Source organism: Vicugna pacos, unplaced genomic scaffold (assembly GCF_048564905.1).
Source record: "Vicugna pacos unplaced genomic scaffold, VicPac4 scaffold_196, whole genome shotgun sequence".
NCBI classification, from domain to species: Eukaryota; Metazoa; Chordata; class Mammalia; order Artiodactyla; family Camelidae; genus Vicugna; species Vicugna pacos.
In genome coordinates this window covers 478,312-497,325 of record NW_027328875.1, presented here as the reverse complement: position 1 = coordinate 497,325, position 19,014 = coordinate 478,312, and the positions used below count along the sequence as shown (strand labels likewise).

Below are 19,014 nucleotides of genomic sequence, written 5' to 3'. Positions count from 1 at the left end.
CCTTCACCCCAGGGAAGACATAAACACAACATTTGCTGAATCTAGCGGCAGGCCATCGTTTCTAGGTGTGAGCTAAGTATTCAATTCCTATCGATTTCAGCCGAGACTATTTGACCTTGAAGGAGTTCACTGTTGTTCACAGAGTGTGAAGCTGGAGGAAGTCTGATTCTAGGAGGGGCTTGCTCTTCTCGTAATGGCTTCATTGCAGCTCAGGTACTGATCCTTCAAAATGGATGCCTGAGTGGAGGGGAGGGAAGGGCAAGTGCTTGCTAGCTAGGCCCAAACCTGGGAAAAGGCTTACCTGGGCTTGGTGAATTCTGGTCTGAATGGCTTGGGAATGCCCCTTGGGACGTGTGGATTCTCACGACCTCTTCCAAGAACAGGAGCGTTTTGATCATCTCTGCCATCTCTTCTCTTGCAGATGTCAGGGACCTTGGACCCGTTCTTGGAGAAGAGAATTGAGGAACTTCCTCAAGTCCACGTTGGCACTCCGTATGTTTCTGCCAGTATCAGCGAGGATCAATAGGTCTCATGAATGTCTTTTGAGCCTGGTATCCTCTACAGCTGTCTCCACGCCAGTATTCTCCATTGTAGCAGAACATCTCTCATCCATGTGTTCGCATCTCTCCTCAATCCGTGCAGCCAGCTTTTCGCCCAGCTTCTCTTCGTGTCTCCCTTAAAGTTGACTTCACCAGGACTGGGCAAGTCTGAAAGTACCTCGGAGCCTCACCAGTAAGCTGATGACAGGCAGATCTTCCACTGTCTGCTCTGAAAGGTTCTGGAAACTGACCTGTGAACTCAGGTCTTTGGGCAGCAGCAGTATCTCGAACTTACACAGCTTCCCGGACCAAACACCTAAGCCAAGCTCCACAGAGGGCGGCAGCCCCTCCATCACACTGATCCACCCACAGAACTCTGCCCGGTTACCTAGGATCCAACAGCCACAACAAGCCTCGCGGTACACACCAACATTCCACCTGGAATCCAACCGGTACCTGCCATCCCCAATGGCTGCTGCATCTTGTCAGTGTTGGGGGAGGGGCTGCATCCGACGAGAGGTGCCTAAGGTAAATGTGATTCTACCCACTAGCGTCCCATGGGCCTTTCTTCTTCCCTCTTTCCTTTTGCTCAGATCTGTATGCACAGTACCAATGGAGGGAAGTGGGTCCCTTTTTAGTTGATGGTTTCACACGTCTTTAAACTTTCTAACAGTTCACAGTACACAGAGACCCTCTAAAGGAGACTTATGTTCCTATGATATCCGTACACCCGGAATACATATGCGTCGCCTGATTTCTGCTGAAACACCCGCACTCTCAGGACATGGATCCATTTGTTTCATGGGGGCTGAAATTCCAAGAAATGAAACCAACCCCAATGTGCACTTTACTGTCTGTCTCTTTTGCTCTTAGTACACTTTGGCAGATCTACGTGCCTTTGTTATAGGCTTCTTACATTTCTTCTCTACGTAGCGTAGAATATGGCATTCCTTCATCCTGTCGGAAGACATACAAGTCTACATCACGGACTAGGAATCCATTTGATTCCAAATCGGCATTTGGGTTAGGTCACGATATGCTCTTATGAATCAATATTTACGAATATGAATGCACGCCTCTGATTTCCGAAGACAAGTGTGCTGAGTACATGCAAGCCGCGATACTGGGTCGATGCGTGCTGAATGATCCTTGACATCACCTTGAGTATTTTCTTTTGAATAATCATGATTCCCTTGGTAGATGTCAGCCAACCGTACCCTTTTGGTGCTTGTTTGTTGGTTTGATTCTTTGTTGGTCTGCTTCTTGCTTGTTTTGCAAACACGTCAGGCCATGCAGCTCTCCTTTCGCTTCAAACAGAGAGTCCAATAAGCTGATTCACTTAAGAGAGTGCTTCCAATCACCTATGATTTCCTGCTTCCCTCTCCCATCTTTAGGGTTTTGATGTCCTCCTTGCCTTCTTCTTGTTTCTTCTTTGCCACTCATGCTCTTCTTGCATTTCCAATAATGGTTTTCTTCTTTCCATTTCATCTTGCTGCTTTTCTATTCAGGGGAGTATTCTCAACCTTCCTTTTAGAAGAAGTTTTGAACTGCTGAATTCTTTTAAGATTTGCCGGTCTGTGGAATTCTCTAGCTCTGCCGTTATTAGAAATGGTGGTCATGGGGCATAGGCTACCCTAGGTGGCAGCATTTGGCCATTCAGGATATGGTCTGTGTCCTGGCACTCCTCCCTGTCCTGCAATATTGCTGCCGAGATATCAGCTGAAACCCCTCTGGAGGTTCCCTTGTGACTATGTTGTTTCCTCCAGGTGCATTTTAAATCACTGGGATATTCGTGAACTTTGTTGATTTGAATCATACAGCTGCTGGTAGGTCTATTGGGATTCCACCTCCTTTGGATGCTGTGTAATCCCTGAATTCGCATAGATGATTCTTTCTTGGCTTTCAGCACGTTTCAGTCTGATTTTTCTACAGATACATTTTCAGACAGTTTTTGTTTCTTTATCTCTTGCTTTTCCATCTGGGACTCTTATGAACTCTAGTCTTTCATGCCCTGTCTTAACCCAGGATTCAACAGCAATGTTTCATTGGTTTGCACTTGCTTTCCTATGTCTGCTTCTGACCGAGGGATTTCTGTTCCCCTGACTTCACAGTCATTCACGCGTCCCTCTGCATTATCTAGTCTGCTAAGGGCTGAATTTTGGCCCTGATATGATCACATCCATTGAGTTTTCTGATATTTTTTGGCTCGTCTTTAGACTTTCTCTTCCCCTTTTCTGATATTCTGCCTTTTGTGATTCTGAGACAATATTGTTCTTCAGGGATTTCCAGACCTCCAATTTCAACACTTGGTCTGGATAGCGTTTTGCAGTCTAGTTGTTTGAAAGCTTATCTTCTGGGCCTTCAATATCTTTGGAACTGAAAATGGTACTTCCTGTTTCTTTTACTGTACTTCTTCATCTCTACTGGTCAGGTAATATCAGGTATCTAATGTAGACTTCTAGGGCTTTGTTAAGTGAAAATTTTAGACTCTTGTCTCTACGCAATTCCATGGGATTTCTGTGAGGACAACTTCTCCTAGACATTGATGCCATATTCTGTTCCTGTGTGTGTTGTCTGGTATATCTCCAATTGCTGGTGTTGCATTTGTTGTGATGAACATCCCATACTATTTCGATTAGCATAACTTCATTTCGGTTACGCATATCTCACAATTCTGAAAGTGCGCAGGACACTTCCTCTTGTGGAAATGAGGCTTCTAAAGGTTCTCAGCTCTGCATTCTGCTCTATGTCATTTTGGAGTGTTTAAAAAAAAGCAAACTGAGAGTGCGCTTGTGCTTTGTAGTGCCACGGGAATGTCCCAATGAAAGCAGTTCTTCCCAGAGCTTCTCTGTCTACTGAAACACCAGTGGAAGCTCATCCATGGATGTCACACATCAGGGCCTGCTGGAATGATCCCGCAGACCTACCTTGGTGTCCTCGGTGCCGTACCGTGCCGGTGCCATCCAAAATGTAGCATCCGCTTTTGGGAGATAGTGCTGAAGGAAATGCTTCCTCTTCTCACGCTGTGGACTTGGACCACTCTTCCTTGTCCTCTCATCCTTGTGGCACGTGTGCACGAAGGCAACCACAGAGCTGTTGCGCATCCTGTGCCTCAAACCAAACCATAATCCCAGCCCAGGTTATGAATGTAGCAGATCCTAAGGCTTTTCATTCTGATTTCAAACCCAAGGCCCCCTGGATCCCTCAGACCAGATGCACGATAGCTCTGATTCAGCCCCACACGTGCTCTATTGGCAAGATGCCCAATTGGTCCCTGGTCCTGCAGATGCACTGGGTGTGGCCATGGGACCTATCGGTAATCTCAACCGCGCGACCAGTGTGGTTGCTTTATCATTGGTACACAGTTCGGTTTGCTCTCTTGATTCGACCCACCACATCCCACAACGCACTCCAGATCCCTGAGACTCAGCGTGTGCCATCATCCGTAGCCCTATCCCTCACTGACCGTTGCCTCTGCTACCTCAAATTTGGCAGCTCGGATCTTGGTCTCAGAATCAACTGTGGGGATATTTTGCGCTGGATTCTTTGAGTTCTGTCAGCCAAGCATCTGCTGTGCACTCTTGTAAATCTCAGCACATCACCTTCAATCCCATGTCTCCTGTCCGCTTGAGAGTGTGCGTCCAAGGTAAACAGAGTTTCACCCTTGTTGCTCCATCACCAGGGGTCAGACCCTGCACTGGTTTCCATTCCCTGCTTTGCCTTCTCCTGCTTCCAGGTGTCCTGAGGCCTCATCCTGTCTTTGGAAGTAACAGGCCTCTCTTCGGCAAGTGTCCTGTGCCAAGGGCTGGGTGAGTGGATGTTTCCATTGCTCTGTACCTGGGAGCGAGTGAGTGCAGGTTGCACTTCTTCTCTGCCAACTGGGCATTGATGAATCAACACTATCCAGATACATTTCACAGAAATGTGATATTTGCTTAGCTCTTTGTTTCTATACAGCCTTGGTGGGAGGGATTGTCCGAAGACACCTGTTTTGACAGTGTGTTGATATCTCATTTGCAGTCTTTAAGAAGTTTAACAGAATTCATTTACATGTTTTGGGAGTATACGAAAATGAACTTATTTTTTGAAACACACTGTATCGACCTAGAAGCCAGACTTGTCAATTTTGGTAACATTTTGTCAGCTCTACGGAAAACCTAGACAGAAAGAATGCAAACTTCCAGTCCAAACTGTTAAAGGGGTCATGCCAGCTCTTTACGGTTGAAGCCTCCGAAACCAACAGGAACCATGAAATAACTATTGGAAACATGAAATAACCCCCAACCTTGGATACACTTGTGCATGTGGTGCCCTTTACTCCCAGTGACACCTACTGGCCAATGTTGGCATTTCAAGGGGTAACATCCCTCTCTAGGAAAATACAAGAGGAAACAAACCAAATATATACATTTAGGTTTGAATCCAAAAGCACCTAGAGGCATTATAGCTAGGACAACCCTGCTGCAGTTATGCTAGTCTATTGAGAACCAGGTGTTCTTCTATCAGTGATGAGAACGATTAATCATCCGATCATGTTGGGTAAAGCCATTTAACGCAACCAAGTCTGCACCCCCATGATATAGTGCCCCCGGGGGCTTGACTCAATTGAAAGACGATCCACAGAAGCTGTGTCTTTAATGTCACTGGCGACTTTGACAGTACGGTTCACTTTCTGACATGTACTATTTACCTATACTGTCTTGAAAAACTGAGGCCTAATACAGATTCAAGTTCAGTCAAAGATTCCCCTGACTTACCACACTCCCTTCACCCCAGAGAAGACATAAACACAACATTGGCTGAATCTAGCGGAAGGCCATCGTTTCTAGGTGTGAGCTAATTATTCAATTCCTATCGATTTCAGCCGAGACTATTTGACCTTTAAGGAGTTCACTGTGGTTCACAGAGTGTGAAGCTGGAGGAAGTCTGATTCTAGGAGGGGCTTGCTCTTCTCGTAATGGCTTCATTGCAGCTCAGGTACTGATCCTTCAAAATGGATGCCTGAGTGGAGGGGAGGGAAGGGCAAGTGCTTGCTAGCTAGGCCCAAACCTGGGAAAAGGCTTACCTGGGCTTGGTGAATTCTGGTCTGAATGGCTTGGGAATGCCCCTTGGGACGTGTGGATTCTCACGACCTCTTCCAAGAACAGGAGCGTTTTGATCATCTCTGCCATCTCTTCTCTTGCAGATGTCAGGGACCTTGGACCCGTTCTTGGAGAAGAGAATTGAGGAACTTCCTCAAGTCCACGTTGGCACTCCGTATGTTTCTGCCAGTATCAGCGAGGATCAATAGGTCTCATGAATGTCTTTTGAGCCTGGTATCCTCTACAGCTGTCTCCACGCCAGTATTCTCCATTGTAGCAGAACATCTCTCATCCATGTGTTCGCATCTCTCCTCAATCCGTGCAGCCAGCTTTTCGCCCAGCTTCTCTTCGTGTCTCCCCTAAAGTCGACTTCACCAGGACTGGGCAAGTCTGAAAGCACCTCGGAGCCTCACCAGTAAGCTGATGACAGGCAGATCTTCCACTGTCTGCTCTGAAAGGTTCTGGAAACTGACCTGTGAACTCAGTTCTTTGGGCAGCAACAGTATCTCGAACTTACACAGCTTCCCGGACCAAACACCTAAGCCAAGCTCCACAGAGGGCGGCAGCCCCTCCATCACACTGATCCACCCACAGAACTCTGCCCGGTTACCTAGGATCCAACAGCCACAACAAGCCTCGCGGTACACACCAACATTCCACCTGGAATCCAACTGGTAACTGCCATCCCCAATGGCTGCTGCATCTTGTCAGTGTTGGGGGAGGGGCTGCATCCGACGAGAGGTGCCTAAGGTAAATGTGATTCTACCCACTAGCGTCCCATGGGCCTTTCTTCTTCCCTCTTTCCTTTTGCTCAGATCTGTATGCACAGTACCAATGGAGGGAAGTGGGTCCCTTTTTAGTTGATGGTTTCACACGTCTTTAAACTTTCTAACAGTTCACAGTACACAGAGACCCTCTAAAGGAGACTTATGTTCCTATGATATCCGTACACCCGGAATACATATGCGTCGCCTGATTTCTGCTGAAACACCCGCACTCTCAGGACATGGATCCATTTGTTTCATGGGGGCTGAAATTCCAAGAAATGAAACCAACCCCAATGTGCACTTTACTGTCTGTCTCTTTTGTTCTTAGTACACTTTGGCAGATCTACGTGCCTTTGTTATAGGCTTCTTACATTTCTTCTCTACGTAGCGTAGAATATGGCATTCCTTCATCCTGTCGGAAGACATACAAGTCTACATCACGGACTAGGAATCCATTTGATTCCAAATCGGCATTTGGGTTAGGTCACGATATGCTCTTATGAATCAATATTTACGAATATGAATGCACGCCTCTGATTTCCGAAGACAAGTGTGCTGAGTACATGCAAGCCGCGATACTGGGTCGATGCGTGCTGAATGATCCTTGACATCACCTTGAGTATTTTCTTTTGAATAATCATGATTCCCTTGGTAGATGTCAGCCAACCGTACCCTTTTGGTGCTTGTTTGTTGGTTTGATTCTTTGTTGGTCTGCTTCTTGCTTGTTTTGCAAACACGTCAGGCCATGCAGCTCTCCTTTCGCTTCAAACAGAGAGTCCAATAAGCTGATTCACTTAAGAGAGTGCTTCCAATCACCTATGATTTCCTGCTTCCCTCCCCCATTTTCAGGGTTTTGATGTCCTCCTTGCCTTCTTCTTGTTTCTTCTTTGCCACTCATGCTCTTCTTGCATTTCCAATAATGGTTTTCTTCTTTCCATTTCATCTTGCTGCTTTTCTATTCAGGGGAGTATTCTCAACCTTCCTTTTAGAAGAAGTTTTGAACTGCTGAATTCTTTTAAGATTTGCCGGTCTGTGGAATTCTCTAGCTCTGCCGTTATTAGAAATGGTGGTCATGGGGCATAGGCTACCCTAGGTGGCAGCATTTGGCCATTCAGGATATGGTCTGTGTCCTGGCACTCCTCCCTGTCCTGCAATATTGCTGCCGAGATATCAGCTGAAACCCCTCTGGAGGTTCCCTTGTGACTATGTTGTTTCCTCCAGGTGCATTTTAAATCACTGGGATATTCGTGAACTTTGTTGATTTGAATCATACAGCTGCTGGTAGGTCTATTGGGATTCCACCTCCTTTGGATGCTGTGTAATCCCTGAATTCGCATAGATGATTCTTTCTTGGCTTTCAGCACGTTTCAGTCTGATTTTTCTACAGATACATTTTCAGACAGTTTTTGTTTCTTTATCTCTTGCTTTTCCATCTGGGACTCTTATGAACTCTAGTCTTTCATGCCCTGTCTTAACCCAGGATTCAACAGCAATGTTTCATTGGTTTGCACTTGCTTTCCTATGTCTGCTTCTGACCGAGGGATTTCTGTTCCCCTGTCTTCACAGTCATTCACGCGTCCCTCTGCATTATCTAGTCTGCTAAGGGCTGAATTTTGGCCCTGATATGATCACATCCATTGAGTTTTCTGATATTTTTTGGCTCGTCTTTAGACTTTCTCTTCCCCTTTTCTGATATTCTGCCTTTTGTGATTCTGAGACAATGTTGTTCTTCAGGGTTTTCCAGACCTCCAATTTCAACACTTGGTCTGGATAGCGTTTTGCAGTCTAGTTGTTTGAAAGCTTATCTTCTGGGCCTTCAATATCTTTGGAACTGAAAATGGTACTTCCTGTTTCTTTTACTGTACTTCTTCATCTCTACTGGTCAGGTAATATCAGGTATCTAATGTAGACTTCTAGGGCTTTGTTAAGTGAAAATTTTAGACTCTTGTCTCTACGCAATTCCATGGGATTTCTGTGAGGACAACTTCTCCTAGACATTGATGCCACATTCTGTTCCTGTGTGTGTTGTCTGGTATATCTCCAATTGCTGGTGTTGCATTTGTTGTGATGAACATCCCATACTATTTCGATTAGCATTACTTCATTTCGGTTACGCATATCTCACAATTCTGAAAGTGCGCAGGACACTTCCTCTTGTGGAAATGAGGCTTCTAAAGGTTCTCAGCTCTGCATTCTGCTCTATGTCATTTTGGAGTGTTTAAAAAAAAGCAAACTGAGAGTGCGCTTGTGCTTTGTAGTGCCACGGGAATGTCCCAATGAAAGCAGTTCTTCCCAGAGCTTCTCTGTCTACTGAAACACCAGTGGAAGCTCATCCATGGATGTCACACATCAGGGCCTGCTGGAATGATCCCGCAGACCTACCTTGGTGTCCTCGGTGCCGTACCGTGCCGGTGCCATCCAAAATGTAGCATCCGCTTTTGGGAGATAGTGCTGAAGGAAATGCTTCCTCTTCTCACGCTGTGGACTTGGACCACTCTTCCTTGTCCTCTCATCCTTGTGGCACGGGTGCACGAAGGCAACCACAGAGCTGTTGCGCATCCTGTGCCTCAAACCAAACCATAATCCCAGCCCAGGTTATGAATGTAGCAGATCCTAAGGCTTTTCATTCTGATTTCAAACCCAAGGCCCCCTGGATCCCTCAGACCAGATGCACGATAGCTCTGATTCAGCCCCACACGTGCTCTATTGGCAAGATGCCCAATTGGTCCCTGGTCCTGCAGATGCACTGGGTGTGGCCATGGGACATATCGGTAATCTCAACCGCGCGACCAGTGTGGTTGCTTTATCATTGGTACACAGTTCGGTTTGCTCTCTTGATTCGACCCACCACATCCCACAACGCACTCCAGATCCCTGAGACTCAGCGTGTGCCATCATCCGTAGCCCTATCCCTCACTGACCGTTGCCTCTGCTACCTCAAATTTGGCAGCTCGGATCTTGGTCTCAGAATCAACTGTGGGGATATTTTGCGCTGGATTCTTTGAGTTCTGTCAGCCAAGCATCTGCTGTGCACTCTTGTAAATCTCAGCACATCACCTTCAATCCCATGTCTCCTGTCCGCTTGAGAGTGTGCGTCCAAGGTAAACAGAGTTTCACCCTTGTTGCTCCATCACCAGGGGTCAGACCCTGCACTGGTTTCCATTCCCTGCTTTGCCTTCTCCTGCTTCCAGGTGTCCTGAGGCCTCATCCTGTCTTTGGAAGTAACAGGCCTCTCTTCGGTATGTGTCCTGTGCCAAGGGCTGGGTGAGTGGATGTTTACATTGCTTTGTACCTGGGAGCGAGTGAGTGCAGGTTGCACTTCTTCTCTGCCAACTGGGCATCGATGAATCAACACTATCCAGATACATTTCACAGAAATGTGATATTTGCTTAGCTCTTTGTTTCTATACAGCCTTGGTGGGAGGGATTGTCCGAAGACACCTGTTTTGACAGTGTGTTGATATCTCATTTGCAGTCTTTAAGAAGTTTAACAGAATTCATTTACATGTTTTGGGAGTATACGAAAATGAAGTTATTTTTTGAAACACACTGTATCGACCTAGAAGCCAGACTTGTCAATTTTGGTAACATTTTGTCAGCTCTACGGAAAACCTAGACAGAAAGAATGCAAACTTCCAGTCCAAACTGTTAAAGGGGTCATGTCAGCTCTTTACGGTTGAAGCCTCCGAAACCAACAGGAACCATGAAATAACTATTGGAAACATGAAATAACCCCCAACCTTGGATACACTTGTGCATGTGGTGCCCTTTATTCCCAGTGACACCTACTGGCCAATGTTGGCATTTCAAGGGGTAACATCCCTCTCTAGGAAAATACAAGAGGAAACAAACCAAATATATACATTTAGGTTTGAATCCAAAAGCACCTAGAGGCATTATAGCTAGGACAACCCTGCTGCAGTTATGCTAGTCTATTGAGAACCAGGTGTTCTTCTATCAGTGATGAGAACGATTAATCATCCGATCATGTTGGGTAAAGCCATTTAACGCAACCAAGTCTGCACCCCCATGATATAGTGCCCCCGGGGGCTTGACTCAATTGAAAGACGATCCACAGAAGCTGTGTCTTTAATGTCACTGGCGACTTTGACAGTACAGTTCACTTTCTGACATGTACTATTTACCTATACTGTCTTGAAAAACTGAGGCCTAATACAGATTCAAGTTCAGTCAAAGATTCCCCTGACTTACCACACTCCCTTCACCCCAGGGAAGACATAAACACAACATTTGCTGAATCTAGCGGCAGGCCATCGTTTCTAGGTGTGAGCTAAGTATTCAATTCCTATCGATTTCAGCCGAGACTATTTGACCTTGAAGGAGTTCACTGTTGTTCACAGAGTGTGAAGCTGGAGGAAGTCTGATTCTAGGAGGGGCTTGCTCTTCTCGTAATGGCTTCATTGCAGCTCAGGTACTGATCCTTCAAAATGGATGCCTGAGTGGAGGGGAGGGAAGGGCAAGTGCTTGCTAGCTAGGCCCAAACCTGGGAAAAGGCTTACCTGGGCTTGGTGAATTCTGGTCTGAATGGCTTGGGAATGCCCCTTGGGACGTGTGGATTCTCACGACCTCTTCCAAGAACAGGAGCGTTTTGATCATCTCTGCCATCTCTTCTCTTGCAGATGTCAGGGACCTTGGACCCGTTCTTGGAGAAGAGAATTGAGGAACTTCCTCAAGTCCACGTTGGCACTCCGTATGTTTCTGCCAGTATCAGCGAGGATCAATAGGTCTCATGAATGTCTTTTGAGCCTGGTATCCTCTACAGCTGTCTCCACGCCAGTATTCTCCATTGTAGCAGAACATCTCTCATCCATGTGTTCGCATCTCTCCTCAATCCGTGCAGCCAGCTTTTCGCCCAGCTTCTCTTCGTGTCTCCCTTAAAGTTGACTTCACCAGGACTGGGCAAGTCTGAAAGTACCTCGGAGCCTCACCAGTAAGCTGATGACAGGCAGATCTTCCACTGTCTGCTCTGAAAGGTTCTGGAAACTGACCTGTGAACTCAGGTCTTTGGGCAGCAGCAGTATCTCGAACTTACACAGCTTCCCGGACCAAACACCTAAGCCAAGCTCCACAGAGGGCGGCAGCCCCTCCATCACACTGATCCACCCACAGAACTCTGCCCGGTTACCTAGGATCCAACAGCCACAACAAGCCTCGCGGTACACACCAACATTCCACCTGGAATCCAACCGGTACCTGCCATCCCCAATGGCTGCTGCATCTTGTCAGTGTTGGGGGAGGGGCTGCATCCGACGAGAGGTGCCTAAGGTAAATGTGATTCTACCCACTAGCGTCCCATGGGCCTTTCTTCTTCCCTCTTTCCTTTTGCTCAGATCTGTATGCACAGTACCAATGGAGGGAAGTGGGTCCCTTTTTAGTTGATGGTTTCACACGTCTTTAAACTTTCTAACAGTTCACAGTACACAGAGACCCTCTAAAGGAGACTTATGTTCCTATGATATCCGTACACCCGGAATACATATGCGTCGCCTGATTTCTGCTGAAACACCCGCACTCTCAGGACATGGATCCATTTGTTTCATGGGGGCTGAAATTCCAAGAAATGAAACCAACCCCAATGTGCACTTTACTGTCTGTCTCTTTTGCTCTTAGTACACTTTGGCAGATCTACGTGCCTTTGTTATAGGCTTCTTACATTTCTTCTCTACGTAGCGTAGAATATGGCATTCCTTCATCCTGTCGGAAGACATACAAGTCTACATCACGGACTAGGAATCCATTTGATTCCAAATCGGCATTTGGGTTAGGTCACGATATGCTCTTATGAATCAATATTTACGAATATGAATGCACGCCTCTGATTTCCGAAGACAAGTGTGCTGAGTACATGCAAGCCGCGATACTGGGTCGATGCGTGCTGAATGATCCTTGACATCACCTTGAGTATTTTCTTTTGAATAATCATGATTCCCTTGGTAGATGTCAGCCAACCGTACCCTTTTGGTGCTTGTTTGTTGGTTTGATTCTTTGTTGGTCTGCTTCTTGCTTGTTTTGCAAACACGTCAGGCCATGCAGCTCTCCTTTCGCTTCAAACAGAGAGTCCAATAAGCTGATTCACTTAAGAGAGTGCTTCCAATCACCTATGATTTCCTGCTTCCCTCTCCCATCTTTAGGGTTTTGATGTCCTCCTTGCCTTCTTCTTGTTTCTTCTTTGCCACTCATGCTCTTCTTGCATTTCCAATAATGGTTTTCTTCTTTCCATTTCATCTTGCTGCTTTTCTATTCAGGGGAGTATTCTCAACCTTCCTTTTAGAAGAAGTTTTGAACTGCTGAATTCTTTTAAGATTTGCCGGTCTGTGGAATTCTCTAGCTCTGCCGTTATTAGAAATGGTGGTCATGGGGCATAGGCTACCCTAGGTGGCAGCATTTGGCCATTCAGGATATGGTCTGTGTCCTGGCACTCCTCCCTGTCCTGCAATATTGCTGCCGAGATATCAGCTGAAACCCCTCTGGAGGTTCCCTTGTGACTATGTTGTTTCCTCCAGGTGCATTTTAAATCACTGGGATATTCGTGAACTTTGTTGATTTGAATCATACAGCTGCTGGTAGGTCTATTGGGATTCCACCTCCTTTGGATGCTGTGTAATCCCTGAATTCGCATAGATGATTCTTTCTTGGCTTTCAGCACGTTTCAGTCTGATTTTTCTACAGATACATTTTCAGACAGTTTTTGTTTCTTTATCTCTTGCTTTTCCATCTGGGACTCTTATGAACTCTAGTCTTTCATGCCCTGTCTTAACCCAGGATTCAACAGCAATGTTTCATTGGTTTGCACTTGCTTTCCTATGTCTGCTTCTGACCGAGGGATTTCTGTTCCCCTGACTTCACAGTCATTCACGCGTCCCTCTGCATTATCTAGTCTGCTAAGGGCTGAATTTTGGCCCTGATATGATCACATCCATTGAGTTTTCTGATATTTTTTGGCTCGTCTTTAGACTTTCTCTTCCCCTTTTCTGATATTCTGCCTTTTGTGATTCTGAGACAATATTGTTCTTCAGGGATTTCCAGACCTCCAATTTCAACACTTGGTCTGGATAGCGTTTTGCAGTCTAGTTGTTTGAAAGCTTATCTTCTGGGCCTTCAATATCTTTGGAACTGAAAATGGTACTTCCTGTTTCTTTTACTGTACTTCTTCATCTCTACTGGTCAGGTAATATCAGGTATCTAATGTAGACTTCTAGGGCTTTGTTAAGTGAAAATTTTAGACTCTTGTCTCTACGCAATTCCATGGGATTTCTGTGAGGACAACTTCTCCTAGACATTGATGCCATATTCTGTTCCTGTGTGTGTTGTCTGGTATATCTCCAATTGCTGGTGTTGCATTTGTTGTGATGAACATCCCATACTATTTCGATTAGCATAACTTCATTTCGGTTACGCATATCTCACAATTCTGAAAGTGCGCAGGACACTTCCTCTTGTGGAAATGAGGCTTCTAAAGGTTCTCAGCTCTGCATTCTGCTCTATGTCATTTTGGAGTGTTTAAAAAAAAGCAAACTGAGAGTGCGCTTGTGCTTTGTAGTGCCACGGGAATGTCCCAATGAAAGCAGTTCTTCCCAGAGCTTCTCTGTCTACTGAAACACCAGTGGAAGCTCATCCATGGATGTCACACATCAGGGCCTGCTGGAATGATCCCGCAGACCTACCTTGGTGTCCTCGGTGCCGTACCGTGCCGGTGCCATCCAAAATGTAGCATCCGCTTTTGGGAGATAGTGCTGAAGGAAATGCTTCCTCTTCTCACGCTGTGGACTTGGACCACTCTTCCTTGTCCTCTCATCCTTGTGGCACGTGTGCACGAAGGCAACCACAGAGCTGTTGCGCATCCTGTGCCTCAAACCAAACCATAATCCCAGCCCAGGTTATGAATGTAGCAGATCCTAAGGCTTTTCATTCTGATTTCAAACCCAAGGCCCCCTGGATCCCTCAGACCAGATGCACGATAGCTCTGATTCAGCCCCACACGTGCTCTATTGGCAAGATGCCCAATTGGTCCCTGGTCCTGCAGATGCACTGGGTGTGGCCATGGGACCTATCGGTAATCTCAACCGCGCGACCAGTGTGGTTGCTTTATCATTGGTACACAGTTCGGTTTGCTCTCTTGATTCGACCCACCACATCCCACAACGCACTCCAGATCCCTGAGACTCAGCGTGTGCCATCATCCGTAGCCCTATCCCTCACTGACCGTTGCCTCTGCTACCTCAAATTTGGCAGCTCGGATCTTGGTCTCAGAATCAACTGTGGGGATATTTTGCGCTGGATTCTTTGAGTTCTGTCAGCCAAGCATCTGCTGTGCACTCTTGTAAATCTCAGCACATCACCTTCAATCCCATGTCTCCTGTCCGCTTGAGAGTGTGCGTCCAAGGTAAACAGAGTTTCACCCTTGTTGCTCCATCACCAGGGGTCAGACCCTGCACTGGTTTCCATTCCCTGCTTTGCCTTCTCCTGCTTCCAGGTGTCCTGAGGCCTCATCCTGTCTTTGGAAGTAACAGGCCTCTCTTCGGCAAGTGTCCTGTGCCAAGGGCTGGGTGAGTGGATGTTTCCATTGCTCTGTACCTGGGAGCGAGTGAGTGCAGGTTGCACTTCTTCTCTGCCAACTGGGCATTGATGAATCAACACTATCCAGATACATTTCACAGAAATGTGATATTTGCTTAGCTCTTTGTTTCTATACAGCCTTGGTGGGAGGGATTGTCCGAAGACACCTGTTTTGACAGTGTGTTGATATCTCATTTGCAGTCTTTAAGAAGTTTAACAGAATTCATTTACATGTTTTGGGAGTATACGAAAATGAACTTATTTTTTGAAACACACTGTATCGACCTAGAAGCCAGACTTGTCAATTTTGGTAACATTTTGTCAGCTCTACGGAAAACCTAGACAGAAAGAATGCAAACTTCCAGTCCAAACTGTTAAAGGGGTCATGCCAGCTCTTTACGGTTGAAGCCTCCGAAACCAACAGGAACCATGAAATAACTATTGGAAACATGAAATAACCCCCAACCTTGGATACACTTGTGCATGTGGTGCCCTTTACTCCCAGTGACACCTACTGGCCAATGTTGGCATTTCAAGGGGTAACATCCCTCTCTAGGAAAATACAAGAGGAAACAAACCAAATATATACATTTAGGTTTGAATCCAAAAGCACCTAGAGGCATTATAGCTAGGACAACCCTGCTGCAGTTATGCTAGTCTATTGAGAACCAGGTGTTCTTCTATCAGTGATGAGAACGATTAATCATCCGATCATGTTGGGTAAAGCCATTTAACGCAACCAAGTCTGCACCCCCATGATATAGTGCCCCCGGGGGCTTGACTCAATTGAAAGACGATCCACAGAAGCTGTGTCTTTAATGTCACTGGCGACTTTGACAGTACGGTTCACTTTCTGACATGTACTATTTACCTATACTGTCTTGAAAAACTGAGGCCTAATACAGATTCAAGTTCAGTCAAAGATTCCCCTGACTTACCACACTCCCTTCACCCCAGAGAAGACATAAACACAACATTGGCTGAATCTAGCGGAAGGCCATCGTTTCTAGGTGTGAGCTAATTATTCAATTCCTATCGATTTCAGCCGAGACTATTTGACCTTTAAGGAGTTCACTGTGGTTCACAGAGTGTGAAGCTGGAGGAAGTCTGATTCTAGGAGGGGCTTGCTCTTCTCGTAATGGCTTCATTGCAGCTCAGGTACTGATCCTTCAAAATGGATGCCTGAGTGGAGGGGAGGGAAGGGCAAGTGCTTGCTAGCTAGGCCCAAACCTGGGAAAAGGCTTACCTGGGCTTGGTGAATTCTGGTCTGAATGGCTTGGGAATGCCCCTTGGGACGTGTGGATTCTCACGACCTCTTCCAAGAACAGGAGCGTTTTGATCATCTCTGCCATCTCTTCTCTTGCAGATGTCAGGGACCTTGGACCCGTTCTTGGAGAAGAGAATTGAGGAACTTCCTCAAGTCCACGTTGGCACTCCGTATGTTTCTGCCAGTATCAGCGAGGATCAATAGGTCTCATGAATGTCTTTTGAGCCTGGTATCCTCTACAGCTGTCTCCACGCCAGTATTCTCCATTGTAGCAGAACATCTCTCATCCATGTGTTCGCATCTCTCCTCAATCCGTGCAGCCAGCTTTTCGCCCAGCTTCTCTTCGTGTCTCCCCTAAAGTCGACTTCACCAGGACTGGGCAAGTCTGAAAGCACCTCGGAGCCTCACCAGTAAGCTGATGACAGGCAGATCTTCCACTGTCTGCTCTGAAAGGTTCTGGAAACTGACCTGTGAACTCAGTTCTTTGGGCAGCAACAGTATCTCGAACTTACACAGCTTCCCGGACCAAACACCTAAGCCAAGCTCCACAGAGGGCGGCAGCCCCTCCATCACACTGATCCACCCACAGAACTCTGCCCGGTTACCTAGGATCCAACAGCCACAACAAGCCTCGCGGTACACACCAACATTCCACCTGGAATCCAACTGGTAACTGCCATCCCCAATGGCTGCTGCATCTTGTCAGTGTTGGGGGAGGGGCTGCATCCGACGAGAGGTGCCTAAGGTAAATGTGATTCTACCCACTAGCGTCCCATGGGCCTTTCTTCTTCCCTCTTTCCTTTTGCTCAGATCTGTATGCACAGTACCAATGGAGGGAAGTGGGTCCCTTTTTAGTTGATGGTTTCACACGTCTTTAAACTTTCTAACAGTTCACAGTACACAGAGACCCTCTAAAGGAGACTTATGTTCCTATGATATCCGTACACCCGGAATACATATGCGTCGCCTGATTTCTGCTGAAACACCCGCACTCTCAGGACATGGATCCATTTGTTTCATGGGGGCTGAAATTCCAAGAAATGAAACCAACCCCAATGTGCACTTTACTGTCTGTCTCTTTTGTTCTTAGTACACTTTGGCAGATCTACGTGCCTTTGTTATAGGCTTCTTACATTTCTTCTCTACGTAGCGTAGAATATGGCATTCCTTCATCCTGTCGGAAGACATACAAGTCTACATCACGGACTAGGAATCCATTTGATTCCAAATCGGCATTTGGGTTAGGTCACGATATGCTCTTATGAATCAATATTTACGAATATGAATGCACGCCTCTGATTTCCGAAGACAAGTGTGCTGAGTACATGCAAGCCGCGATACTGGGTCGATGCGTGCTGAATGATCCTTGACATCACCTTGAGTATTTTCTTTTGAATAATCATGATTCCCTTGGTAGATGTCAGCCAACCGTACCCTTTTGGTGCTTGTTTGTTGGTTTGATTCTTTGTTGGTCTGCTTCTTGCTTGTTTTGCAAACACGTCAGGCCATGCAGCTCTCCTTTCGCTTCAAACAGAGAGTCCAATAAGCTGATTCACTTAAGAGAGTGCTTCCAATCACCTATGATTTCCTGCTTCCCTCCCCCATTTTCAGGGTTTTGATGTCCTCCTTGCCTTCTTCTTGTTTCTTCTTTGCCACTCATGCTCTTCTTGCATTTCCAATAATGGTTTTCTTCTTTCCATTTCATCTTGCTGCTTTTCTATTCAGGGGAGTATTCTCAACCTTCCTTTTAGAAGAAGTTTTGAACTGCTGAATTCTTTTAAGATTTGCCGGTCTGTGGAATTCTCTAGCTCTGCCGTTATTAGAAATGGTGGTCATGGGGCATAGGCTACCCTAGGTGGCAGCATTTGGCCATTCAGGATATGGTCTGTGTCCTGGCACTCCTCCCTGTCCTGCAATATTGCTGCCGAGATATCAGCTGAAACCCCTCTGGAGGTTCCCTTGTGACTATGTTGTTTCCTCCAGGTGCATTTTAAATCACTGGGATATTCGTGAACTTTGTTGATTTGAATCATACAGCTGCTGGTAGGTCTATTGGGATTCCACCTCCTTTGGATGCTGTGTAATCCCTGAATTCGCATAGATGATTCTTTCTTGGCTTTCAGCACGTTTCAGTCTGATTTTTCTACAGATACATTTTCAGACAGTTTTTGTTTCTTTATCTCTTGCTTTTCCATCTGGGACTCTTATGAACTCTAGTCTTTCATGCCCTGTCTTAACCCAGGATTCAACAGCAATGTTTCATTGGTTTGCACTTGCTTTCCTATGTCTGCTTCTGACCGAGGGATTTCTGTTCCCCTGTCTTCACAGTCATTCACGCGTCCCTCTGCATTATCTAGTCTGCTAAGGGCTGAATTTTGGCCCTGATATGATCACATCCATTGAGTTTTCTGATATTTTTTGGCTCGTCTTTAGACTTTCTCTTCCCCTTTTCTGATATTCTGCCTTTTGTGATTCTGAGACAATGTTGTTCTTCAGGGTTTTCCAGACCTCCAATTTCAACACTTGGTCTGGATAGCGTTTTGCAGTCTAGTTGTTTGAAAGCTTATCTTCTGGGCCTTCAATATCTTTGGAACTGAAAATGGTACTTCCTGTTTCTTTTACTGTACTTCTTCATCTCTACTGGTCAGGTAATATCAGGTATCTAATGTAGACTTCTAGGGCTTTGTTAAGTGAAAATTTTAGACTCTTGTCTCTACGCAATTCCATGGGATTTCTGTGAGGACAACTTCTCCTAGACATTGATGCCACATTCTGTTCCTGTG

General features: G+C 46.1%; 1 long non-coding RNA gene across 1 annotated transcript; it reads left to right on the top strand.

Annotated features, from left to right (window-relative positions):
- Positions 1 to 868: 868 nt before the first annotated feature.
- Positions 869 to 5,957, top strand: LOC140695350 (uncharacterized). Its single transcript, XR_012071074.1, has 4 exons — positions 869 to 1,067; positions 4,276 to 4,348; positions 5,446 to 5,516; positions 5,725 to 5,957. It is a non-coding gene; the product is annotated as an uncharacterized lncRNA (long non-coding RNA).
- Positions 5,958 to 19,014: the final 13,057 nt, after the last annotated feature.